At 38.0% G+C, this 23,310-nt stretch overlaps 1 long non-coding RNA gene across 1 annotated transcript in view; it reads left to right on the top strand.

The window, feature by feature from the left end:
* Window positions 1-23,310, top strand: part of LOC107999070 (uncharacterized) — an 88,700-nt gene that overhangs the window by 43,946 nt on the left and 21,444 nt on the right. The window contains exon 3 of the long non-coding RNA XR_009829530.1: window positions 18,631-18,796. This is a non-coding gene — a long non-coding RNA (uncharacterized LOC107999070). The remainder of the gene's footprint in view (window positions 1-18,630; window positions 18,797-23,310) is intronic.

Genomic DNA, 23,310 nt, shown 5'->3' with positions numbered 1-23,310 from the left:
CGTTAAAAATTTCTGGAAAAAAAACATTTTTTTTTTTTTTTAATTCCTCTCTCCACCGAAAGTAATATTTTTCACGAAAGCTTTTTTTTTTCCACGCGATACTTGAACTATGGACGAATCGTTCCATCGTGTTTGTATCGCTAAATTAATTTCTATCGCCGTGCGGTTAAAAATGATTTATATCAATTTGTCGATTAATCACGCCTATTTACATAACAACGAGTCGATGAAATTAATTCCTTTCCAGAATAATTGTTTATTTAAGTTTCAATCTGTCACGTATATTAACCAATTTTTACCACCACCACACTGCTAAAGCTTTCCGTTTATCGAATATAATTTAATATAATTTCGTTAAACACGAAAGATCGAAACATTGATTATCTATGAAATATATAAAATTTTTTATATTCGCCGATAGATAGAGCAAAAGACAAAAAAAGAATACAATTCGAAATAATTAGTCATCTCGATTATTTGATAATTAATATTTTTTATTTCATAAATGCCCGTTTAAAGACGAAATGTAAATCATTTTTTTAGGAATCATTTTATCTTCAATCGGGGGAAAATTTATCGCGATTAATTCGAATAATATGTGATATCTATAACTAGTATTTAAATTTCTCATATCCTCCCCTCCCGATTACCCTTTTTACACCGATAATTTAAATTTATAATCCGCTCGATCTATAAAAATATATCAAATATCACCATTCCACAGTTATTAATTTCCCATTAATTTACACACTTTGATAAAATTCACACATTTCAGTGCGAATCGATCAAACCGTCCGTGTATTTTATGAACAGTACGTAGAACTTCCATAAATTCCACTTAATACTTTTATCGACGTATTAATTGTACTCGTGACACGTGGAATTTAATCGTTTCGCCACAGCTCTTTTTTAATGGCGCGCCAATTAATTAGTAAACATTCGTCTTATCCGATCTCGCGGTATCGATACACGCGGAAAATTATTTCATCCGGTTGAAAACTGGTGGAATAACAATGATAATAATAATAATAATAATTTCCTGTTCTTTTTTCCTTTTTCTTTTTCCTAGATCTTCTTCACCACATGGTGTTCGATGCAAAAGAAAAAAATGACGATCGATTTTATTTTTATCTTCGTGTAAGTGATTAGAATAAATTATCTCCGTCGGTTTTTTTTTTCCTAGACACATTAGCGGATTTGTATCGATCAATTGACCTTTCGTTTAAACCGGTTACGATGTAAATCTCATTATTATCGCGAGAGAAGATAAGAAGATAAAAATATTTTCAATCCTACGGAGAATTCTTTTCTCTTTGGATTCTTTACAGTTGATAAAAATTGTCCTGAATTTTCTCAAGACTTTTACAAAAATTTCGAAATTTTGCCGCCCGTCGAAAGTTTCTCTTATACATAACTCTTTATGTAAAAATTCCAAAATTTTATTGTACTTATCAGAGAATTCTATTACATTTATTAGAAAATATATATGCGTCACTGCTGATTTAAATGAAAATGCGTACAAGTTCGATCTGTGACGAGCCAATCCATCTCAGTCTTGGATTCCAAATATACGATAACAATATTTTCTGCAAGAAAATGTGTGTCACAAGATATATTAATTCAACATCTATCCGGTCAAGGGCGTTATTTTACCTTTTAAGGATCTACCAGTTTTATTTACCGGGACTTGTGCATGTAATTACAGATCAACGCAGTTGACTTATACGCGACATTTTTGAATTCTCGGTAATCAGAATGTGATCTTTGTCGTTTTCTACACGGAAATATTTCTCTTTCTTCTTTTTTCTTTTAACATATTCGCTGCGTACGCTCAGAATTGAGACATATTTTTAAAACATATATATGGATGCAAATTAGACATTATAACACTTGGAGAGAAAGAGCTTCGTAATAATTAATAATAATTAAAAATGTATATTGCAAATTTGTCACCGCAGCGATAAAAATAGAAAATTCTATTTTCATAGAAGATCACTTATTATGGATAAATTTAATCAGAACGTGTGTAACTAACAAAGATGTTTTATCAAGGACGAAATTAATTTAAAATCGAATCAATTCAAACAAATTAAAAAAAAAGGATTAGAGTAAGATCAAAAATTGTTTCGCATGCATTCTCCATACTTCTTTTCTTTTCTTAATAGAGTCGTAAAATGGTCGAAACATTATCCGCGAATTGCGGTTAAAAATAAAAAATATCGCGTGCCTCGAGTAAATTTTATCGAAACGCAAAGATATTTCATCCGCCCCCTTCCCGTCCAGTGTCTTAAAATGTCTATAAATGAGAATGCTATCCATTTCACGTGTACACATTGTCTAGAACCGCGTGTAAGCGGGCGTTCCATCGAGTGTGCATGCACTCGATCACCCGCATTTCCTTCTCTTTCGACGTATCAAAGGAATCAGAAAGTTTTACGACACAGCTCTGTCGGAGGGTATTTTATATTGCATCCAGATTTCTCAAGGAAACGTCGACGAATCAGAGCCGCTAACCCACTTACGTCACTATATTTCTCCGGGAGGTGAGTTAATTTGTTAAAAATCGATATTCACAGTTTTATCAGTATTTTCACGTGTTTCTTTCCCTCTTGCGTATTTTTAATGTTATTAAATTTATTTCACGATTGTCGAACGATTATTCACACGGTTGATATGTAAATTAATCGATTCGTTATTTAGTAGTATTTCTTGTTTCGAAAATTTCTTACACGGAAAATCTCAATTGATCGAACAATTTTTATATTTTCAATGCGTCGATTTAAAGAGATACAGCTATGTATAGTTTGAGTTTGTGAGTGTACGAGCCTTGAATATTTAAGCGAATATATTAAAGTACCTTTGAAAAATATATTTAAAGTAAATCGATAAAGTAGAATGATACGAAATCACTTTTTATAAACTATGTTTTTCTATATTTTCACTCATTTTGGATTAATGGATTTCCCTGATACATTTACCATTAAAGTTATTTAATGTAGTTCGAATCGAGTTTTCGTATATTATTTCGAGTGAAATTTTGCACGATAATACAGGCAGCTAACGATCGATTTTGTTGAAATTAATTGGATTATAAAGTTCGATTCTTTCTCGTCGAATATCAGGATTATATCGGGATTAACGCTCGCAAATGATTGAAATTCAAACTTGAGTATTCTTGTTTAAACGTTCTTTTAAAAAGAGAAACTAATAATTGTATTTATCGTTATCTAACGGAGTAGATATATGAAATATCTTTTAAAATTTTTAAATATATTTTACTAATTTTTGTTTTTTTTTTTATTAATCATCTCTCGATCCTGCGAATATTTCTTTTCGAACATAACCTCAAAATGATTCAGTAAAGGATTAATTTTTTCTTTTCCCATAGAATTTATTTTCACAGGAACAAAAATGTTAAAAAAATCCTTTTTTCCTGGATTATCTTATTCCACATATAGAAAAATATTGATTTTAACCAAATGTGAATAAAAAATTAATAAAAGCTTCGTATAATCCGGCGCGAGGCCCCTAATCCTTACGAAAATGTCATTGAAACGGAATATAAATACCAGGAATAAAATTGCTACACGTTTATCCATTCCATTTTACTTTTTCAAAGTTTTGGCATTTGATATCCCGTGGCTACGAGGATGAAATTTCATATGAATTTATTTTCCGAACCCATCAATAAACGCCGGCAGTTTGAAAAAAAATTCGTGTCCATTGTGTCAAATCTTGCGCGTTTTGCATGCTCGTATTTGGTTTTTTTTTCATTCTATACCACTTCTATACACACATATATATATATATTTTTTTTTAATTTTCCATATGCTATCGCTATTTCGATATAGTGACGTAAACCTGCATAGCACATCAATCTTACAATATACCCTTCAATTTTTTTTTTTCTCAAAAACAAACCATACGAAATAGTGCGAATACCGAATCTTGTAATCCAATAGAGAAGAAAGGCAGAAAATTTTTATTTTACAAAAGTATTATAAAAATAAAATAAATTATTTTTCATTTAACTTTCGTAATAATTAATTTAAAATTATGTAACATTTTCGAACATATTTTCACTCATTATAGCATCACTTTAATTCCAATTCAAAAACATATCACGGAGCGACGAGGCTCCATTACGCAGCATCCAGACGATTTCTTTGCTTATCAAAGAAATCTTGCCTCGAAATGCCAACATATTATCATATGTTTGATTGTCCTCGCGAGAAAGAGGTCGGATAATTAGAAGCGGAGAATCTGAATGGCTACTTGAATATTACGAATACAGTACGCAGTCTATAAATCACGCGTATCTCGCGCAACTTCTTCCCGCGACGCGTGTATACTCGACCTTCTACATTCCTGTTTCCAGTGTTCCTTCCTTTTTCCTCCAATTTCTTTTCCTTCTCCCCTTTTTCAGTCGCCGCCTACCTGTAGCTCCCCATTTAGCAACATATACGCGATTTAATCGCCTGCTAAACTTCTTCTCTCCTTCGTTTAAGAACTTTCGTTGCGATGTTCGTCACTTGCATCGTCATTTTACCAGATCTTGTAAAAATGATCTAGAAACAATTTTTTTCCCCCGAATAAGCGAATAATTGAACCAACGAAGAGGAGGATCGTTCCAAAAACTAAATTAGATCAGACGTGGACATTAAAAGTCGTTGCACGTTTTCTTCAAACGTCTCACGAAAAGATTCTGTTCCATTCCCCCGCATATTCTTTCTTTATTTCTCTCCCACTCCGTTCGATTGCCGACAGACGGAACGTCTGGTAGCGGGTTGCACATTTCTCAGTGCGTACCGGCTTCTAGATGTAATCTCACGCAGAGGACGCGGTCACGCATCACCCGACCACCCTCGCGACTGTCATTATCTCCGGCTGTTGGCGGAGAAATTCCCAGAGGTCGGGTGGAACGCGCGTGAAACGAAAACAGGGGAGGGGGAGGCGAGGAGGAGGAGGAGGAGGAGGAGGAAGGAATGGCGGAATAGGGAAGAGGAGAAATGCTGCGAGCCTGCTGGATGGATGGATGGATGGATGGATGGATGGATGTACGGATGAGGGAAGAGTAACAATAAGCGAAAAACAGAAGGGCGGGTAACGTGGAGAAAGAGAGGGGAGGAGGGGGGGATGAGGTGAGTTACCTCCTGGTGGTAATGACAGTCCGAATGGACACCTCGCTGACTGGTTTCTGTTTGTTATTAAGCTCTCGCTTTCGTGGTGTGCGCGGAATATAATGTCTCTGAAGGTAATAATTGTTGGGGATTCTAAGGGAAATTGAGGAACCGAGGAGAGGTGATCTACTCGTGTTCCTACGAATGCTGGATTTTATTGCCGCAGGATTGTGAATAAACACTGACATATGGAGTAATTGGAAGCGAATGGAAGTTGAATAAATAAGAGCAGAGAATTGATTTGGAAAGTGAAAGGGGGAGGGGGATTGTCGAAAACGAAAATTATTAAGGAGGTATATAGAATTTGGTAGAATCTGAGAAAGAAAGATAATGAAGAAACAAGGGAAGAAAGTGTTGAGGATAATGGCAATCCAGCTGCGAATACTTCAGACGACTCGTTCTTCTCGTTAAACTTACTTGTACTTGGTCATCTCACGCTGAAAGTGACCAAGCATTCGTTATTTTCTCTTCGTCGAAAAATTCCAGGATTATCTTATAAACGATTGATCGTAGAAAGTTATTTATAATCCAACAAATAATCGTGAATGAACGTATTACATGTAAATATCCATCATCGTTCGATACGATATTTTCGATCGTTTTTCTTTTTCTTTTCTGTGAAAAATTTTCGAGGAAACGAGGAAATTCTTATTCTTATTCTTTGGAGGAGAGTTGTTTGCACTGTGAAGTATTCTTTTGGTCGGAGTGATTTTTCTGGCGGAGCAAAAGTTGCACAAGAGGGGAAGAAAAATCGTGAAAAATCACTCAAAGAGGGTTTTCGTTAACGATTCACATTCTTTGTTTCTTTTTGGTGTATATATATATATATATGTATAGTTTGGTATGATTTTTGTTACTTCGGGAACGAGATTTTTGTTGAGGATACGAAAATATGTTTTCTTGTTCAATATTGGAGTAAAGTGGCAAAAAAGAGAAATGAGACCGAAAAAGAGGAACTATAGATCAAACGTTCCAATATAAATTACTCGTATATCTTTATCGTTGAATCAACAGCTGAATTTGACCGAACTGAACGTATTCGATTTAATAAGGTTGAATGAAAATTGATGCGTTGGGATAATTTTTTTAATCGTTTATCGAGCGAACAAAAATAATAATTCAAATAATCGATCGTTATCCGTTGAAAACAGCAAAGATAAATAATTTATCCGTACTTAAAAGAAGAAATTTTCGTTAAAAGATGATAAAATTGACGTTGATTGATTAAAATTACCATTGACAAATAATGACATATCGTATTACATCATCTTGGGAAAAGACTCAATTTATCATAAAATGTCATTTCACTCTTTTTTTCTCTTTTTTTATTTTTAAACTACCCGACATAAAGATATAATCTTCCAAATATTTAAATTTCATTTATATATACATGAAAAAACGTGTGTCTATTTTAATTTTGATAAAAAGCGGTGATATCCACTCGATAACCACTGTATCATCGCCTTGTATCATCGCTTTATCGTGTTCCACGGGATCGAGGATTAATAATTTTTCATTATTGAATATTGATTCTTAAATTTAATTAACCGGCCAATAAATTTGTCGCAATTGATATTTGTCGAACAATCGGACAACTTTTCAACTTTTGCAATAAGTATTAATTCCCAAGATTATCTTTCTATGTAACAATCATGTTGGAAAAGAGAGAGGAGAAAGGGGGATGGATCATCGGATAATTATAGTCGTATTAATTATTAACATTGTATAGCCTATATTATTCGGTATAACGTTTTAATAAAATATTCATGTAATCTTTCGTAATCTGTTTGATTAATTACTGACGTGTTCACGTGGCTACTCGCACTCGCCCGTCCCGTTAAACTTCGTCGTATCCATAAAGATCGAGATCAAACTTATTTGCATATTATTATTCGTTATACCCCCGGAGGGATCATTAAACATGATGAAACTGCAACGCGTATTCGATACCATCTGAATGGTTTCTCCCGATATCAATAGATCGAAACTGTAATGAATCAAATCCAAAATTGTCTCGATCCGAATTTATTGACAGGCATCGACCATCCACTTTTCGCTTTTCGTTACTTGGATCGAAAAAAAAAACAAAATCTTCCTTCCACATAAGATGGTATCCTCGAGAAGCATAAAATTGAAACTTCTTTCTTTTTTTAATTATCCCTCGGTCGGACGTTTCGTTCTATTTCGAAATTGAAAATGATATAATTACGTATCATTGAAACATTTAATCCAGATCTATTTCGATCGATCGATTTTTATTACAGAATTGCTGGCACAAAAGAAAAAAGAAAATTTTTCATTCATTGAGGATTGATTTCATCCAACAAAAATAGATTATCCTACGTGCAACTTATTATACTTTGTGAAAAATTTGTGTACCCTATTTTCCAAACTACTTCTGTAATATCTCTCTCTCTCTCTTATTTCTTTCCAATTCGCCCTTAAAAACCATTATCCATTTAACCAATTCTGCCCACGCAAAATCCCACATACCTCTCTGGAAAAGCGTATCAATCAAATTCCGATCGTTCCGCCACAATGGAAAAAAAAAAAAAAAAAAGAATTCCTCGACAACGGAAGGAAAAGGGAAAAAAATAGATAAATCGTAAGAATAATACGTCTTTTCTCTTGTTCCTTAAGATACTCCCTACCTAAGGGTCATCAAACCGACATCAATCTTTTCCCAACGGACACCTGGTAAACTGGATCCATTTCAATTTATCGATCATCCAGGTGAACGGCCACCGGAGAGTGTGGCTCCTGATTAATTACAACGATTAATTAAAATCGTATTCGGCTGTGCAGTGGCGGCGAAACGGATGGGCCGTGGATTAATGAACGTAATTAGGAAAAATTTCAAAGGAACGTTTGCTCCAGGGCTCCCAGGACGGTTCCTTGCCCTTTCGACGCCTTTTCCCCCTTCCCACGCCGTTTGCCCAGACCCAGTTGGGAAAAACTCATGTTATTAAGCCACGGCAAAAGTGGCGCACCCCCTCCCCTCCTTCATCGCCGCGCTCCTCGTCTCCGAGGCCGGGTTAGTCTCGCTAGATTAGTTCATTACCCGGCTGCTAGCCCCGTGTCTTCTGTTTTTGCTATCCCGTGGAAATAGATTTGTTGCAAGATCGGCGCTGCGTTCTTCTTCGCCCCCTTCTCCCAAGGTAACCGCGCTCCTCTTAGTTTTCGACGCTCGCTCGATTTCTCAGTGTTGGGATGCAGTGTTGGCAATTTTTCTTTTTCTTTACCGTTTCGCGGAATTGTGATTAAACGGCTACGTGTTACGTTAATGGTACACGGGCGTTGTTATGTTAGTGGATTATGGGGGGAATTTTTAAAATTTTTCTCCATTCGATCGATCGTATTAAAGGAAATTTTATTTTCCCTTCGTTCTTTACATATAAATAGTAGTAGCGAATATTATATAATATTAATCACGATGATTGTGATCTTTTTCTTTTTCTTTTGCTTCGTTATGTAGGGTAAGATGGTAATATATGAAGTAGGTTTAGTACGAATTTGTTTCGATAAAGTTTAATGATCGAAAAACGACGGTTTCAGTTCTTGTTGGAATATTATATCATGAAACGTTTTGATATATTTTATGGATCGTGGGAAAATTAAAATATTGCAAATCTAATTAAAGTAATCTACGAGCGGTAGTAAACGTTTCTCATACGTATGCGTCGTTTAATCGTCCGCCATTTTTCTTATTCGTTTTATTAGTCCATCGAGGGGATAGGGAAAGTTCTTGCCGTCTCAATTAACTGAGCTTACGTTGGCTGGTGGAAGAGATCGGAAGGTTGTGTTGCATCAAGATTGTGCTTTGGTTGATGAAGTCGCTTTTTGTACGGTTTCAACGTGGCCGAGTAGATAGTATCAAAGCGAGGAAATTTTGAAAGAGGGGGGGAAAAAAAAAAGGAAAAAAAGAAAAAGAAAAGGAAGAAATTGGACGAAGTGTCTTTATAACGGAATTTAATTTAATCTTAAATAAAACCACGGATTTTTATGCATTTACGCAGAAAAAATTAGAAATAAACACCTCCTCTTCCAGCTGAAAATTTCCCTTTTTTCGAATAACGTATGATATTTACGTAACACGCGATAAGCTCTAATAAAATCATCGTGCATAGTTATTTTCACCCTATTATAAAGATTATAGAAAAAAATTATAGTAATTTGTGAAATTAAAACACGAATTCTCTCAAATTTTCTGTTCGCGTAATTTCTTGTATTTCGCGAAAACATAACATCACAATTTCCACCCCATCGTGAAACTCGAAAATTAATTTCAGAATTAAAATTAAAAGAACGCAACAAACTTACAAAACTTTAAACTATCAATCTCTCTTTAAAAAAAAAAAGGAAAAACTCTTCCTCCATGCAATTCCTTCGTTTTCCCTTTCGATCTCCCTTCTGTTCGGCCAACCCCAACGTAAACTTGCGTAAACCTCGTACTACCGATCTTGAAGTAAAAATATAATTCTTCTTCCACGTAATTTCTTCGTTTTCCATTTCGATTCTTCTTCAACCTGTTTAAAAATAATTTCAACAATTAATCTTGCCAAATTTGCATAAACCTCGTGTTACTGACCTTAAAATAAAAATTCTTCCTCCGCGCAATTTCTTCAATTTTCCACTTCAATCCCCTCTTCGGTCAATTCCGTCCTGTTGAAAAATAATTTCAACAATTAAAGCACGCGTAAACTTGCGATAAACCTCGCAGTAAGATCTTAAAATAAAAATTCTTCCTCCTACGCAATTTCCTTTGTTTCCAGTCGTACACGTTTCATAACACAATTCTCGAGGGTGAAAATTTTGCGTATCACGCGTGGCAATCGCTCGTTCATTGATCATTTTCCCAACAGTTTTCCCTCGGCCCGATAATCGCGCGAAAAATATTGCCTCCCGCGCGATCTCGCCTCCTCCGGTGTAAACCTATAAACCCCACCATCCGTGAAGAGCGCGCGCGCGCGCTATCAAAAGCATTGGCCGAGACGCGTAATAACAAAAGCGCGGTGGCCGCGAAGCATTAACGCCCGCATTTCGCAGCAGGGAGAAGTTATGCAGATTATATAATTACTGATAAAAAGTCTCTTGTGTTTCTTTCGGCCGGGACGATACGATCGTTCAGGTTTGCGTGCCAGAAATAACAATAATTGCGTTACCGTTTCGCTAAAATGCGTTCCTAATCACGCTTTTCATCGTACTTCTTAAGCAGCGTGCCAAGAGGAACGAAATTATCGGGATCCGAGTGCGGAGGCGTGGCATGGAGCAAGCGCGCAACAAAGTCGAGGATTGAGATTTTCTTTCTTCTTTTTTTTTTTTTCCTTTTATTTTTAATATCCTGTGCGCGCGAATTGTAACATTATTTCGAAGCGAGGATCGCGTGGCCATTCGCTCACGTCTACGGGGTTACGTATATGATAACTGTTGGCACAGATCCCTATTTAAAATAAAGCCGGTTACGTTACGCGGGCACGGGTGGTGGGGAAGTGATAAAGCTCGTCACATGAATCGTAAGGCGACCCAAATATGGCTGGTAAACGTTGCCACGCGTGCTGATAAAATGCGATTGCGGCTGGCGGATTTAGGGGTGACTGTGTGCTTGCTGTGTGATAGGGTAGGTTTTCTTTTCGCATCGAAACGCGGCCGAGTAGGGGACGATTTTTTCGAAAGTCGGACGAGAGTGCAGAAAGAGTCCTTCTTTTACCTTTCCTTTCCTTTTCTTTATTATTAGTGTTTTTCAGAATCTGAGAAACTGTGGATCCACGCGTGGAGAATTGTTTTTTATTTAGATGGACGATAAGGTGGATCGAGAGTTTGTTCTTGATGTTTTCTCTTTTTCTTTTTTTGAATCTCGATGATGGATCGAATCTCGCGTATGGAATAATGAATTTTAGTAATTCGAAACTCGCGAGCGTGGATACATGCGATTCTTTCGTTATTTCGATGGACGATACAACGAACTTACATCTTCGCGAAGGAAAGACCAATATTTTTAATGATTTCAGTTTTCTCTACGCCGATTTTTAATTCCAGGAACTGAAATTTCATATTTATGAGGGACATGCCGTGGCCGTAACGGAATACTGTTAATTCTTATTATCGAATTGAATGAAAATTATATGGAACGTCTACCGAAGAGATAATTAAGAATCATTTACATTTGAATTAATAGTAAGAATGTAATGTAATCAGTTATTCTTAAAAGTAACGATTTCTCGTTTTCTAGAATTACTTAAAAGTAACGATCTAAAAACTGTAATTCTTCCCGTCTAATAATAAAAATCCAATATTCGTATTCAATGTTGAAACTAGCCAACGAACAATCTTTTTCTTCTTTCTTTTTTCTTCTTTTCTCTCCCCTCCTCCTCTCCTCCTTCCCCCTGTTTAAACCTATACCTACGATAATTCACCTTTACCTAGATGAAATTTAATATCAGTGCAACTCGTTCTACGTATTTAAAGACTACGATTTAAAGAGAAAAAAGAAACGTAACGTGATAAACGTGACGTGATAAACGTGACGTTCCCATTCCAATTCTCCTTTCCACCTCATAATCTCGTTCCAATTTTTCTCGTATCAAAATTATTTTCCACGCAACTTTCTCTTCCTTCCTTTCTTTTTCCTTTTCTTTTAACTTCTTCGTCACTTCCCCCCCCAATAAATAAATCCAAAAAAATCAAAATCTTCTCGAGCCGAAAAACCGCCAAAGTTCCATCCTCCTTCTCCCCCATCCCATCCCATCGCGCATTCAGGTTTCAACCCCTGAAAAAAAGGGAGCAGAAGCGGCATTGGCATCGAACAAAGGAGGCCAACAACAAGTCAGCAAGTTTGCACGAGCAAGCCCCGCCGCTGCGGGCGTGCAACGCCTCGGTATCCACGGCGCATCGCGATCGAAGCCCGCCGTGTAAGCTTCGTCGAATCGTCGGCCATTATGCACCGACAAAACTGACACCGGTTTCTCGTTAAATTGTAATACGGTTATCAGCCGGAACGTTCGACGCGCTTCGCCTCTATTCCCACGAGGGGGGAGGAGGGGGTTGGTTCGGGGCACACGGTGCACAGGAGGCGAGAACAGGAGGGAGGGCAGGCCCGCAAGTGGCGGTGTGCCTGCTGATGGCGGCGCCATTTTTGTCGAGTGCGTATCATTATCGATTCACTTTTATCCATAGTGAATGAGCAGTGTGTATACGGTATAGCTGGTTCCCTCTTTACAGAAGGGAAACAGGAAGTCGGTAGGTTATTACACGGTACGGCACGGATAAAGTGGAGTACGCGGCGTACCTCGGTCCGCGCCTCTTTAAAATATAATATCGCGAGGTTGGATGGCCTCCGCTACTCCTCGCTGCTTGCTCTCCCCGCTTGTTCTCGCACGAGCCGCTCTCCCCTCCCCCCGTGTACCCGTGATTAGAGCGGTTTTTATGGTAATGCGTTTCATGCTGGGGGAGAAGGAGGAGGAGGAGGAGGGACCCTCCCCCTCCCTTCGATCGTAAATTGCGCCGATGACCCTTTACTTGTTTTGCGGATGATCCCGCGTGGGTTTTACCCACGGACGGGAGTAATTATGAAATTTCCATCCCGCGGCTGCTACCGACTTCCTTTCTGCCCTTTCCCCCTCCCTTCCCCTTTCTCTTTCTCCTCGAACCTCGCCTATGGAGATACGGGAGGTATCCTCGTGCTATCCAATCCTTGGTTATTTAATCGCCCATTTTTCCTTTTCCTATTTTTAAAGTCTCAAGTTTGTATTTTGTAAAAAAAAAAGAAAAGAAGAGGAAGAAAAGAGGGTAATTAATTTTCGAAATTGAAGCAATTTCGAAGTAACGTTTGAGTTTGGCAATTTCAATTTGTAGAGACGTGCGCGGGGTATCGGATAGATGTTAGTAAAGGATTGTATCATAGCGTCGAGCGAGTGTTTTATAGCAGAATTGCATCGTGGAGACTCGTTCGTGGAGAAAGAAAAGAGCGTTCCTTTGTACAATTCGATCGCGCAATTTTGTTCTCAAGAAACTGGTGGCATCGATCGTTCGGCGTGTTCTGCATTATTCTTATAGCCTCTTGCGCTCGCGATAGAGCAAGACGATAGACAGTTACTTTGCAACAATGAGTCCAAGTTCGAAAAGTTTTAATTGTAGTTTTGTTTGAGTAGCGTAGATAAACGGAAACCGCGTAAATTGCATTTGGTTTAAGTACCTTTCGTGTGATTAAACGTCGCTATTAAAACGATACCATACGGTTTTTAATTATAAAATATGTATATATGTATCAATCACGGTGTACGTTACGAAGTTTCGTAGTTGCAAGTATTTCCACCAACAAAATCTTCCTATCGATGTAGAATCGACCCAAACTTGTCAGCCAAGAGTTCGAAATTCGTGTCCGAGGATGCATTTCATTAATTTCGCTAATTTAATTCAATTAATTTCCCGATTACTTTCAACAACCGTTTTCAAAAAACTTCCACCCTCATCGATACATTACGTTATGAAGATTTACCTTCTAATTGTCAATCGTTTCCGATAAAAATTCCTTCCAATCTCTAACTAATTTCATTACTTTCTTCTTCTTCTCTATGTGAAAAAAATATTACATTAACGACGTTATACCTAAAAAAGAAAAAAGAAGAAAGAAAGAAACTGTATCGGAATTCGCATAACTCCGCTTGGAAAACCGCCCACCAACACCCACGTATCACCTCCGCTAAATTGTAAGGTTTCGAACTTTACGATCAAATCTCCTTTCTCCCCTCTTTTCGCAGCACAGTTGTGCGCCGTATAACGATAATTTCGTTGGCCGAATCACGCGAACGATTTGTCCGAGGCGACCAAGTTGCACTCTCCTCTCCACCAGGGAAAGGTTAAAACCCAACCTTTTAATCGCAACTTTCCCCCCCATAGAAGAAATGTTCTCATCGACACGACCATCTCATCTGCAATTTCCTTTCCTTCGTTCGGGGTTGAAGTGGAAAAGCGGAGGGAAATCACGCGAGGGGGGAGGATGAGATTGACGTCGTCTCGGAAATTTCGGGAAAAGCAAGCTGGTAATAATAATACTCACGCACTGTCCGCGCATCGTCGAATGACGAGGTGTTAAAGTTAATTTCGCCTCCCGTGGAATTTAATCGAGGGACGGATAGTAAAGTCGTGGAGGAGAAATTGATCGATCGTGGAAGAAATTGATAACGCGTGCCCATTTTCCATCGATATTAGACTCGCTTATCGTTCATTTAAATATACGTCGAACGTGTATTGGAGACAGTGCCAGAAAAGTATTTCTTTACGCGAAGTGAATGAAGTTAAATATCGTTGAAAAGGGATTTTATTTTGCTTGCATATTTTGCACGTTAGAGAGTTAAAAATTGAAAATCGAAGAAGGACGAAAGATTTGGAAAATTTGAAGAATCTCTTCCCCGGGAGAAGCAGCGGAGGAGGGGATTTTAAGAGAGGATTTCTCGATCGTTAATGAGACAGATCGACTCGCTGGTCGAACGAGTTGCGATGCATGTCCTGTTACTCGGCCGCGTGAAATTAATCAAAGTGTTGGTTGCGTTTTAACGAGAGAGGGGGAGGGTGGAGCTGGAGAGGATCCCCTTTCTTTGGAAATTTCTCGTGATCCCGTTTCGTTCCGCTTGCCCTTCGCCTTTCGCGGCTCTATCCGGTTCCACGTGCATGTAAATGAAGCCGGAATGAGTCTGCTACCAGGCGGATTGATTAAATTTCAAGGTGTGATAACGAGGAGCATGTAATAGTGCGGCGGAACATGCAACACACCGTTACAAATGCGGCATTATATTTTTAATTACTGCGTCAGATCGATGATGGAACAAGGCGAATTTTGGTATTAATATATCGGGACAAAGGCGTCGAAGGAACGTTGCGTTCCAGAGAATGGAAAGAATGGGTCGGATATCAAGATTTTAAGAATGGATAACGATTCGTACTTCCTTGAAAATAAAAGCGACGAGATTCGATCAGTTTTCGAAGATTATCTTTAAACAAAAATAATCGGAATTCCTGGAATTTTGTACATTCGTTTCGAATGAATCGTTCAAAAAACGTTTATTAGAAATATGCTTTCGCATTCGTAGAATAACAACGATATAACAGCGAAACCTTTCATTCTCGATAATTCGATTCTACTTCTGCAAATGTCTTCTCGCCGTCTTAGAATCGAAGAGATTTAAATAACGGTGAAAAGAATACGCGGGGACGTGGAGAAGCTGGGAAGAACGCGCAATTAAGAACTTTCAGAGCGTGTTAAAATGATGTATCCAGTTCAATATCCAAGTATCTTCTCCATCTTGAACCGCATTTACCTCCGTTTAATAATTTAATGATAAATCGAAATTGATATAAATACGATTCCTTTACAACTGATATAAATTATTTTCTCAAATATACTTTATCAATCGGTGAATACTTTTCGAGAACGAAGTTTTCGGGATTTCTAATCGGATGTCAACGATCAAGACGAGACGACATTGCGTTAAGACGCCCGTTCGAGTTAACAGAAACAGAAACGGTGGTGCCAAGTTATGAGAGCTAACTACCACCGGAAGTTTGCAAAGTCAGCTGCAGCGTTTACGCGTTTACAAGGACATTCCAAGGTGTTTGCGGATCGATTAGCGATAAAACGAAGGAGGAACAAAATGATATTAATATTATACCACGTTAATTGCGTGATCTAGAATTCTGGATTAAATTTTTCTTCTTTTTCTTTTTTTACGATTATCGATTATATAGGAATAATTGGGAAACTGGGTTAAACGAGAGAAATATTCCAATTTTGAAAATTATAGACGGGGTAGAAAGCAAGTCAACTAGTTAATGGGATTGTTGGATCATAGATTCAAAGTCGAATTTTTCGTTTACTGGACCAAAGCCATATCCCAATTAACTTGTTAGCCACGTTATACGCGACTTTCCTCTCTCGAAATTTAATATTCGAAATGGCTGCTGTCATTCACATTCACAAATCGAGCGTGATACTTTTAATTTTCGAAGGAAGATATTGTTTTCTTAATTGGAGATTTATTTGGATTGCGGATTTTATGTGCTATAACGTGTTCTAGTAAATATTGTATTTATTCGATTAAAAATTTTAATGTTCCTAAACACTGTTCGTCATTAACAAGATATCGTTTATTTCCAGAGATCGTTTATCGTATTGTACAATTTTTGTCCCTCGTCTTGAGAAAATTTCCCATCGAATATGCGAACGAATCGCTTTTAAAATTGATTAATTTGTGCTTAAAGAGGACACGTCTACGTTCTTCAACATTCTTCCGATTTTATTGAAATATTAAATATATGTAAAAATCATAGGAAATTTTTATTAATATTCTTCAAATCTAATATTTAATAAAATGTGTCAAAAATCAAGTTATTATAAAATGTACTCTCGAGAGATACAATAGAATTGATAATAAAATTTATTTTCATCATAATTTTCATTAATTTTTCTTTTCGCATATTTCTCTTTTCATTTTTACGAGAGATTCTCTGATATTTTATTGGAATTCAATATTCAATATTGTGATAACCCGTTATTAAATATTGTTCATAGAATATTTAATTGTTTGATAATTTGTATAATATGATAAAGTATATTAGTACTATCGATGACAAATGTGTTTATTTCGTGATAAAATAATTGCAATTCTTGCGAATCTGATAAATTATTGTATTTGTTAAAATCCCGATTCGGCTCGCTTGTCATGAAAAAAAAAGTACAATAAATTTTCTTTATGAGAACATTCAAAATAGACAAAAAAAATAATACATTATTCTTTTTTTTTTACACATTGAAAATAATACGAAATAATACCAATATCTATATATTCCATAACAATATAATTGTTATTGTTATTGAATTCTCTTAAAAAGTATTCAGACGATATTTCCTTTTGCCAAAAATTTATCGAGGCTAAAGATATTTTAACACATCTATTTTTCAATAATGTCAAAACTAATACAAAAATAGGTCATCCTGGTTATTCCAGAAAATCATTTCCAAAAATGATTTTGAATATCCAAGATGCTGGCATTGATGCAGCTTTTCAAGAATAGAATTTTGAAAATAATCATAGCGATATTCATTCACATTCAATGAAATGAACATGTAATAATTTTGTCAGAAAAAATTCAACGGGTCTACGAAAACTCCAATCTCTCTCTCTCTCTTTCTCTCCCTCTCTCTCGTGTTTCGAATGCATACTACTTCCATACGACGTACTTACGAAATTTTCCAAAAGTCTAGTTCCATTGACAGACCATATGCGACGAATCAAAAATTACAACCCATCTATCAATTTTTCATAACATTGCCCTTCGACTGTCTACGAATTTTTCACTCGAATTCTAATTTTATCGTCAAAAATCGGATTCCTCCACTTCAACATCGGAAAATAAAACACACCTTTCTTCGCTCGCCTACGAATTCCGCTTTCATCCTTCGCATCGATCAAAAATCGGTCTCCTTCGACGTCAGAAAATGAAACACGCCTTCGACTTTTTCGCTGTAACCCAGAACTTTCCTCGATCTACTCCGAGTTTTTCCCTAGAATTCCGCTTTCATCTCTCGATGGAAAATCCGCTCCAACATCGGAAAATAAAATTAATATACAACAACATGGAGGCTACGAATATTCGCGACTGATCCCAGCGGCTTCGGCGCCGACCCTTTCGGAACATCCGTCGCGTGGGAACTCGTAGCATGGCGACCCGCTTATATTCTTGTGAAAGGTTAAACGGCCTGTTTAACGCACACTCGCGGCGCAACCGCCGCCGCCGGAGACCTTTCTATACCCGGGATACCGCGCGTCAAACGTTGTGTCGTTATTGAACACTCGTGTGTCCGTTCGCTCGATCGATTCCCGAGATATCGTGCGTTCGCGGATCGGCGACAGCACAGTTGCCGCCCTTTCGATCGCTGCCACGGTTTCTTCCTTTTCCAAGAAACCGTGGCCCAGCCTGGTGGTGCTACGTCAACGCTCTTTCCTTCTCGATCCAAGCTCGGTCGTTAGATCCCATTCGGCGATTGTTCGTTACGTATTGGCAAGTTGGCGATAATATCGTCCCGCCATTTTTGCGCAGGAAATCGGCCTCGAAAATAAATAGAAATGGAATCCAAATGGCCAGTTCTTCGGTGGAAGAATTTTGGAACAAACGAGTTATAAATATTATATTTGGGTATATAACTTTTAATATAAATCGAGAACGTAAGTTTTTAAGTTTGCTTCAACAGTGAGAGGTTTGGAGAAATTTTAAGTATTTATTTACGTGAATTTCGATAAGTTATTGTTACGAGCTATCCAGAGAGTAAAAGTCAAAGGTATTTATCACGTGTTCCATTATCAACGTAAATATAGAAAGTTTAAATATGTAAATAAATATGGTAGTCTGTTTGGTTTACTTTTAGTCGAACGCAGAATGTTTTCTTCCTCTATCGCAGGAACACGTGATATGATGACTCACCGATCATCTATTCCTATTCCTTCATTCAGTAGAGTGATTGACTCAGTACAGAGAAGATGGAAAGTATTTCGCTGTGTCGAGTTAAGCAATCTTTACCGTGCCAATCGTCCCGTGGACTTTTCTTCTTCTCTTCATTTATCAAGGTAAAGGGATATATTATAATATTTGATATTTTCCATTATCCAAAGTCTCTCAATTTTGAACGAATTTATTCGAATAGTTGGCTCCTCTTTCCTTCTTCTTCTTTTCCTTTGCGTCTATAAATTTTTAATTCGTTGCGCGTAACGAATAAAAGTGTATGCATTATGGAATAATCTTTTCATTGACCCAATAAAAAGGATGCTTTGCTGCATTGTTGAATTAAAAACAAGATGGGTGGATAACGAGCGTAAATTTTAAATCTGCCCAAGGTAAGAAATGAGATGCGTAGAACGTAATAATTATCCAGCATTTCCTCCAGAAATGATTAGAAAGTTCGTATCGTGTTCGAGGTGCATGCAAAATATAGCATAGATAGATATTTATTAGAACCCGTTTCATTTCGATACATCTGCGTGTATAAATTCTGCGTGGCGTGAACAATATTCGTCGAGCATGTTTCTCTTCAATCTCATTAAATAACGTTCTACGCGTCTATACGAATTAACTTGGATATATAATTTTGTTTCCTCTTCCACGCGAGAACGAAGAAAGAAACATTTTTTTTTCTTTTCCTTTCTAAAATTATTCCCAACAAACTTGTAAACAAAGATTGAGATAAATTTAAATATTTCGTGGGAAAGAGAGGGAAAGAGAAGCTTCATAAATTTTTTTCAAAGGTAGAAATATTATCTCTTCTTCTTCTTCTTTTTCTTTTTCTTTTTCGAAATGTACCTCGTCTTGCTCTTTTTCTTTATAATAGTCTACTTTTTCGAGAGATATTGGAACACCGACTTTCCACCATACTGGGGCACAGAGATATCGAGATCGACGATTCTTGTTCGTTTTGCAAGAAATCTAGTATAATAGAGGTATACCGGTGCAATGTCTTGTTTCGTGATTCCGGATGTTCCGCGAGTTTCACTCAGGAATCCTGCGAAATGAAAATGTAACAAAACGGGACAGGGGCATTCAGCTTTTCGTGAGAAAACTAAACATCGAACTTTCCAATCAGATAAACTCCGAGTAAAAACATCTTCTATCGTATTTCAAGACGGACGCAATTATAGAAGGAACAAACGTGAATTAAATTCATCTAAGGAACAGAATTTTTCTTTCGAACACTCGTTATTTTCGAAATTGATATTTCAACAATTATCCTCGCTCGAGTAACACGAAAAACAAACTCTTGATCCCTTTCTTTAAATATTCCCTACATATTTAGTTTGCTTGCGAGTCTATTGGTTGAATCAAAACGACACTCTCAATGGAAACAAAATCGAGAAAATGATATATTTGTCTTCGGTATTTGTTCCAGATATTTGCTCCTTTATTAAAGAAAAGAAAACTCTCTCCCTCCCATCAACGATCCTAAGATTAAGATCACGAGAAGAGTGAAATTTTATTTTTCGATTATCAATTCGATTACCGCGATAATTTAAAAATGCGACAATTGCTCGTGCAATTTCGTATTCATCGAATATATCGCCAATAAAAAAAAAAAAAAAAAAGAAAATAAAACACGATCGAACAATGAAAAACCAAATTTCTGTACGAATAAATCTATTCGAGAAGGGGAGGGGGGAAAAAAGGAAAAAAAAAAAAAGAAAAAGAATCAAAACAGAAACGAATAAAAAAAAAATGCAGAGGCGTACTCTCCAGTTATACGCGTCAAAGTAAAAGTAGAAATCGGAGAGAATTGGACTTTTACTCTTTCAACAACGCCGACCCACTTGCAACGATATTGCCGGCAAAACGAAAACCAACAAAGAATCGAATCTGACGAACAACTCCGCGCACCCGATCGAGAGATCAACGCTAAATATTCTCTTTGCGCGTATTGTCGGATGCGACGTGAACGTTTTTTCGATACCGAAAACAGGGATGGGGCCCATTCGGAAATTCGATCGAAAAAAAAAGGAAAAAGGAAAAAGAAGGGGGAAAAAGGGAGGGGAGGGAAAGGACCAGAGGCTGCTCGGCCGCATATGGTGTTTGAATGGTTGACGCGGAACATTTTATAGTTACAGGAAAATCGAACCGAGTGCACTGAATTCGACGTATTCACTGACCTTTCTATCAAATTTCATTCATTGCAGCCCGACACTCCGCGCGTCGATAGAAATAATTGCTCGAAAAATGTTCAGAAACGTTTGTGAAATTCGAATAAAAGTGTTATGTATATATATATATACATATTTTTTGGATTTAATACATAAAAAAAAATTTGATTTTAAATAAAGTTTCACGCGTGGATCGGTTATTCTATCTAAACGGTGTCGAATAATTTTTTCTCGAAAATCTTATTAAAAATCGGATTGTTTCTTGCATCGTCCCCAATTTCGAATAAAATATTTTCCTTGGAATTATTATCAACTCCTCAATCCTCATGCTGAGGAACTTCGAAACGCGAGGATAATTAAAATTTCGTTAACACGATTTTTCTCGAAATAAATTTTCGATCATTTCCCTGGAAGTGATTGCTACGTAGAAAGGATCGATGAACACGGTGGTCAGAAAGAGGTCAGAAATAATCAAGATTTCGTCGCGCAACGATTATCCGATCGTGTGCGATCCAATGGGAGGGGTCGCGATATGAATTTGACTCACGTTTTACGCCTCCCCCTCTCCGGTTAAGTTAACTCAAAGTTTGACACGAAGTTGCGCCGATCCAAGACCGAAATACTAAACTGTCGCGGCGTAACTCCGCGTGTAACTGAAACGGACGTTAAGGTCCCACCCTCCCGCATACCTTGGAACAATGCCGCGCTGAAACTGCCACGTAATTTGCAACTTCTGAACGCCCGATACACCGGTTTTCAGTATTTCCCGCCGGTCACGGTTATCGCGTCATTGCCACGCCGACCTGATCACCGCCAAACTCCAACAATTATTAAGCTTTTCGCCCGTGAAGTAGGCGCGATTAATTCTAACCGAATCGTTGCTTCTCCTGTTACTCGGCGGAAAAATATTGGACTTCGACTTTCGCGAACGGTTCTTGAACGAATCGGATCGTAGTTTGCCGCGGGATTGATGAAAAATCGTCAAAGTAGGATTAAATGTTATAAATCTCGGGCCGAGAATTCCTATGAAATGCAGATTTCCTCAGCGTCCAATCTCAATTTTCTATCCTTATAAATAACCAAATCACGTGTGGTGATGCATATACTGCTACTCCGTACCCCCGTCCCGAAAATCCCCGAAATAAACCGCGATCGGAGTCGCGTAAATCTTTCCAACGCGCAAATTTTTGTGGAAATTCGAATATGGAATCCGCAATTTAAAATATCCACGAAACAAACTTAAACGATCGATCCGACCTCTTTGATATTCTCTCGAATCCCCGATTTCCAAATTCTCGGACATCGAAATCACGCGTACGTACGTATCCTATAAAAAAAATTATCCCAAAATAAATCGAGTGAAATCGATCGAGCCCCGAATCATCGCCTTTAATTAAATCCGCGAGATTTCGACCCTTTAAAACGCTCGAATTTCCGAATACTCCTCCCGATTACCGAATTCCCGGGAATAAAGTTGAAACAACAAACTGCCGGATCGACCAACCTTTTTCGAAGCGCGAATCCCAACCCGACCCAACCTCGAATCTCTAAAACGCCCAAATCGTGTCACAGGAAAACCCCCGCGAACTCGTTTTTCCGCGGCAGTTTATTCCGCATCCCTTCCCTCCTCCCCTCCTCCCTTCTTCCAACGAGCCAGCCATCGTTTAAGACTCCCCCCTCGGGGAGGGAAGCTCAGACATCCAGTCGGTAAATACGTCGCCAGCGAACGTTCGGCCCAACAACGTTCCAATGGCGCAAGAATCTTTGCGGAAACCAAGTTCCCTCCACGCTTGTTATTTTTCAACCGAGTCGCCGAGACGACTCTCCTCTCCTCCCACGGCGCGGCGAAATTTCGGTTGCCACTTTATGGACCTGTTTTCCTTCTCCCTCCCCTTCTTCTCCTCCTCCTCCTCCTCGAGCAAAGTTTTCCAACGGAGGCCCACCCCCTCCGGAACCGTACCCTCCGCGTATCTCCTCCGCCGGAGGGAGGAGGGTGGAAAGCGCGAAGGGAAGGAAAGGGAGAGAGGGGGAGAGGACAAGTTTAAGGGTGAGTCGAGGGTGTTAGGGTAGGTTGCGGCACACGCTGGAATTCGGTCACTATTTTAATATCGATCCGCCCACCGACTCACCCCTACTCTTACACTCTTTCCCTCGTTTCACCCCCTTTTCCGCACGGATCGCACAACACACTTGGCTCGTATGCATGAAACGTGACACGACGTTTGCGCTTCTGTACGCGCACAAACATGTACGTATACACGCGCGATCGTGTGTTTCAAGCATCCGGTGTGTATATCTGTATTTCTCGTAAATTGTGCGTATACGCGAATTTTATCTCGGTGAATTAATTAGATAAGATAAATGATTAGGGATATATTATCACGTTGCCATCAGTAGTTTTATTTTATTCGAGTCTTGTTCGAATGTTTATCGAATCGATTATTAAACGTGGATGATTA

The sequence above is a fragment of the Apis cerana genome, linkage group LG4, assembly GCF_029169275.1.
Source record: "Apis cerana isolate GH-2021 linkage group LG4, AcerK_1.0, whole genome shotgun sequence".
Taxonomy (NCBI): Eukaryota; Metazoa; Arthropoda; class Insecta; order Hymenoptera; family Apidae; genus Apis; species Apis cerana.
This window is presented reverse-complemented; position numbering and strand designations above follow the sequence as displayed.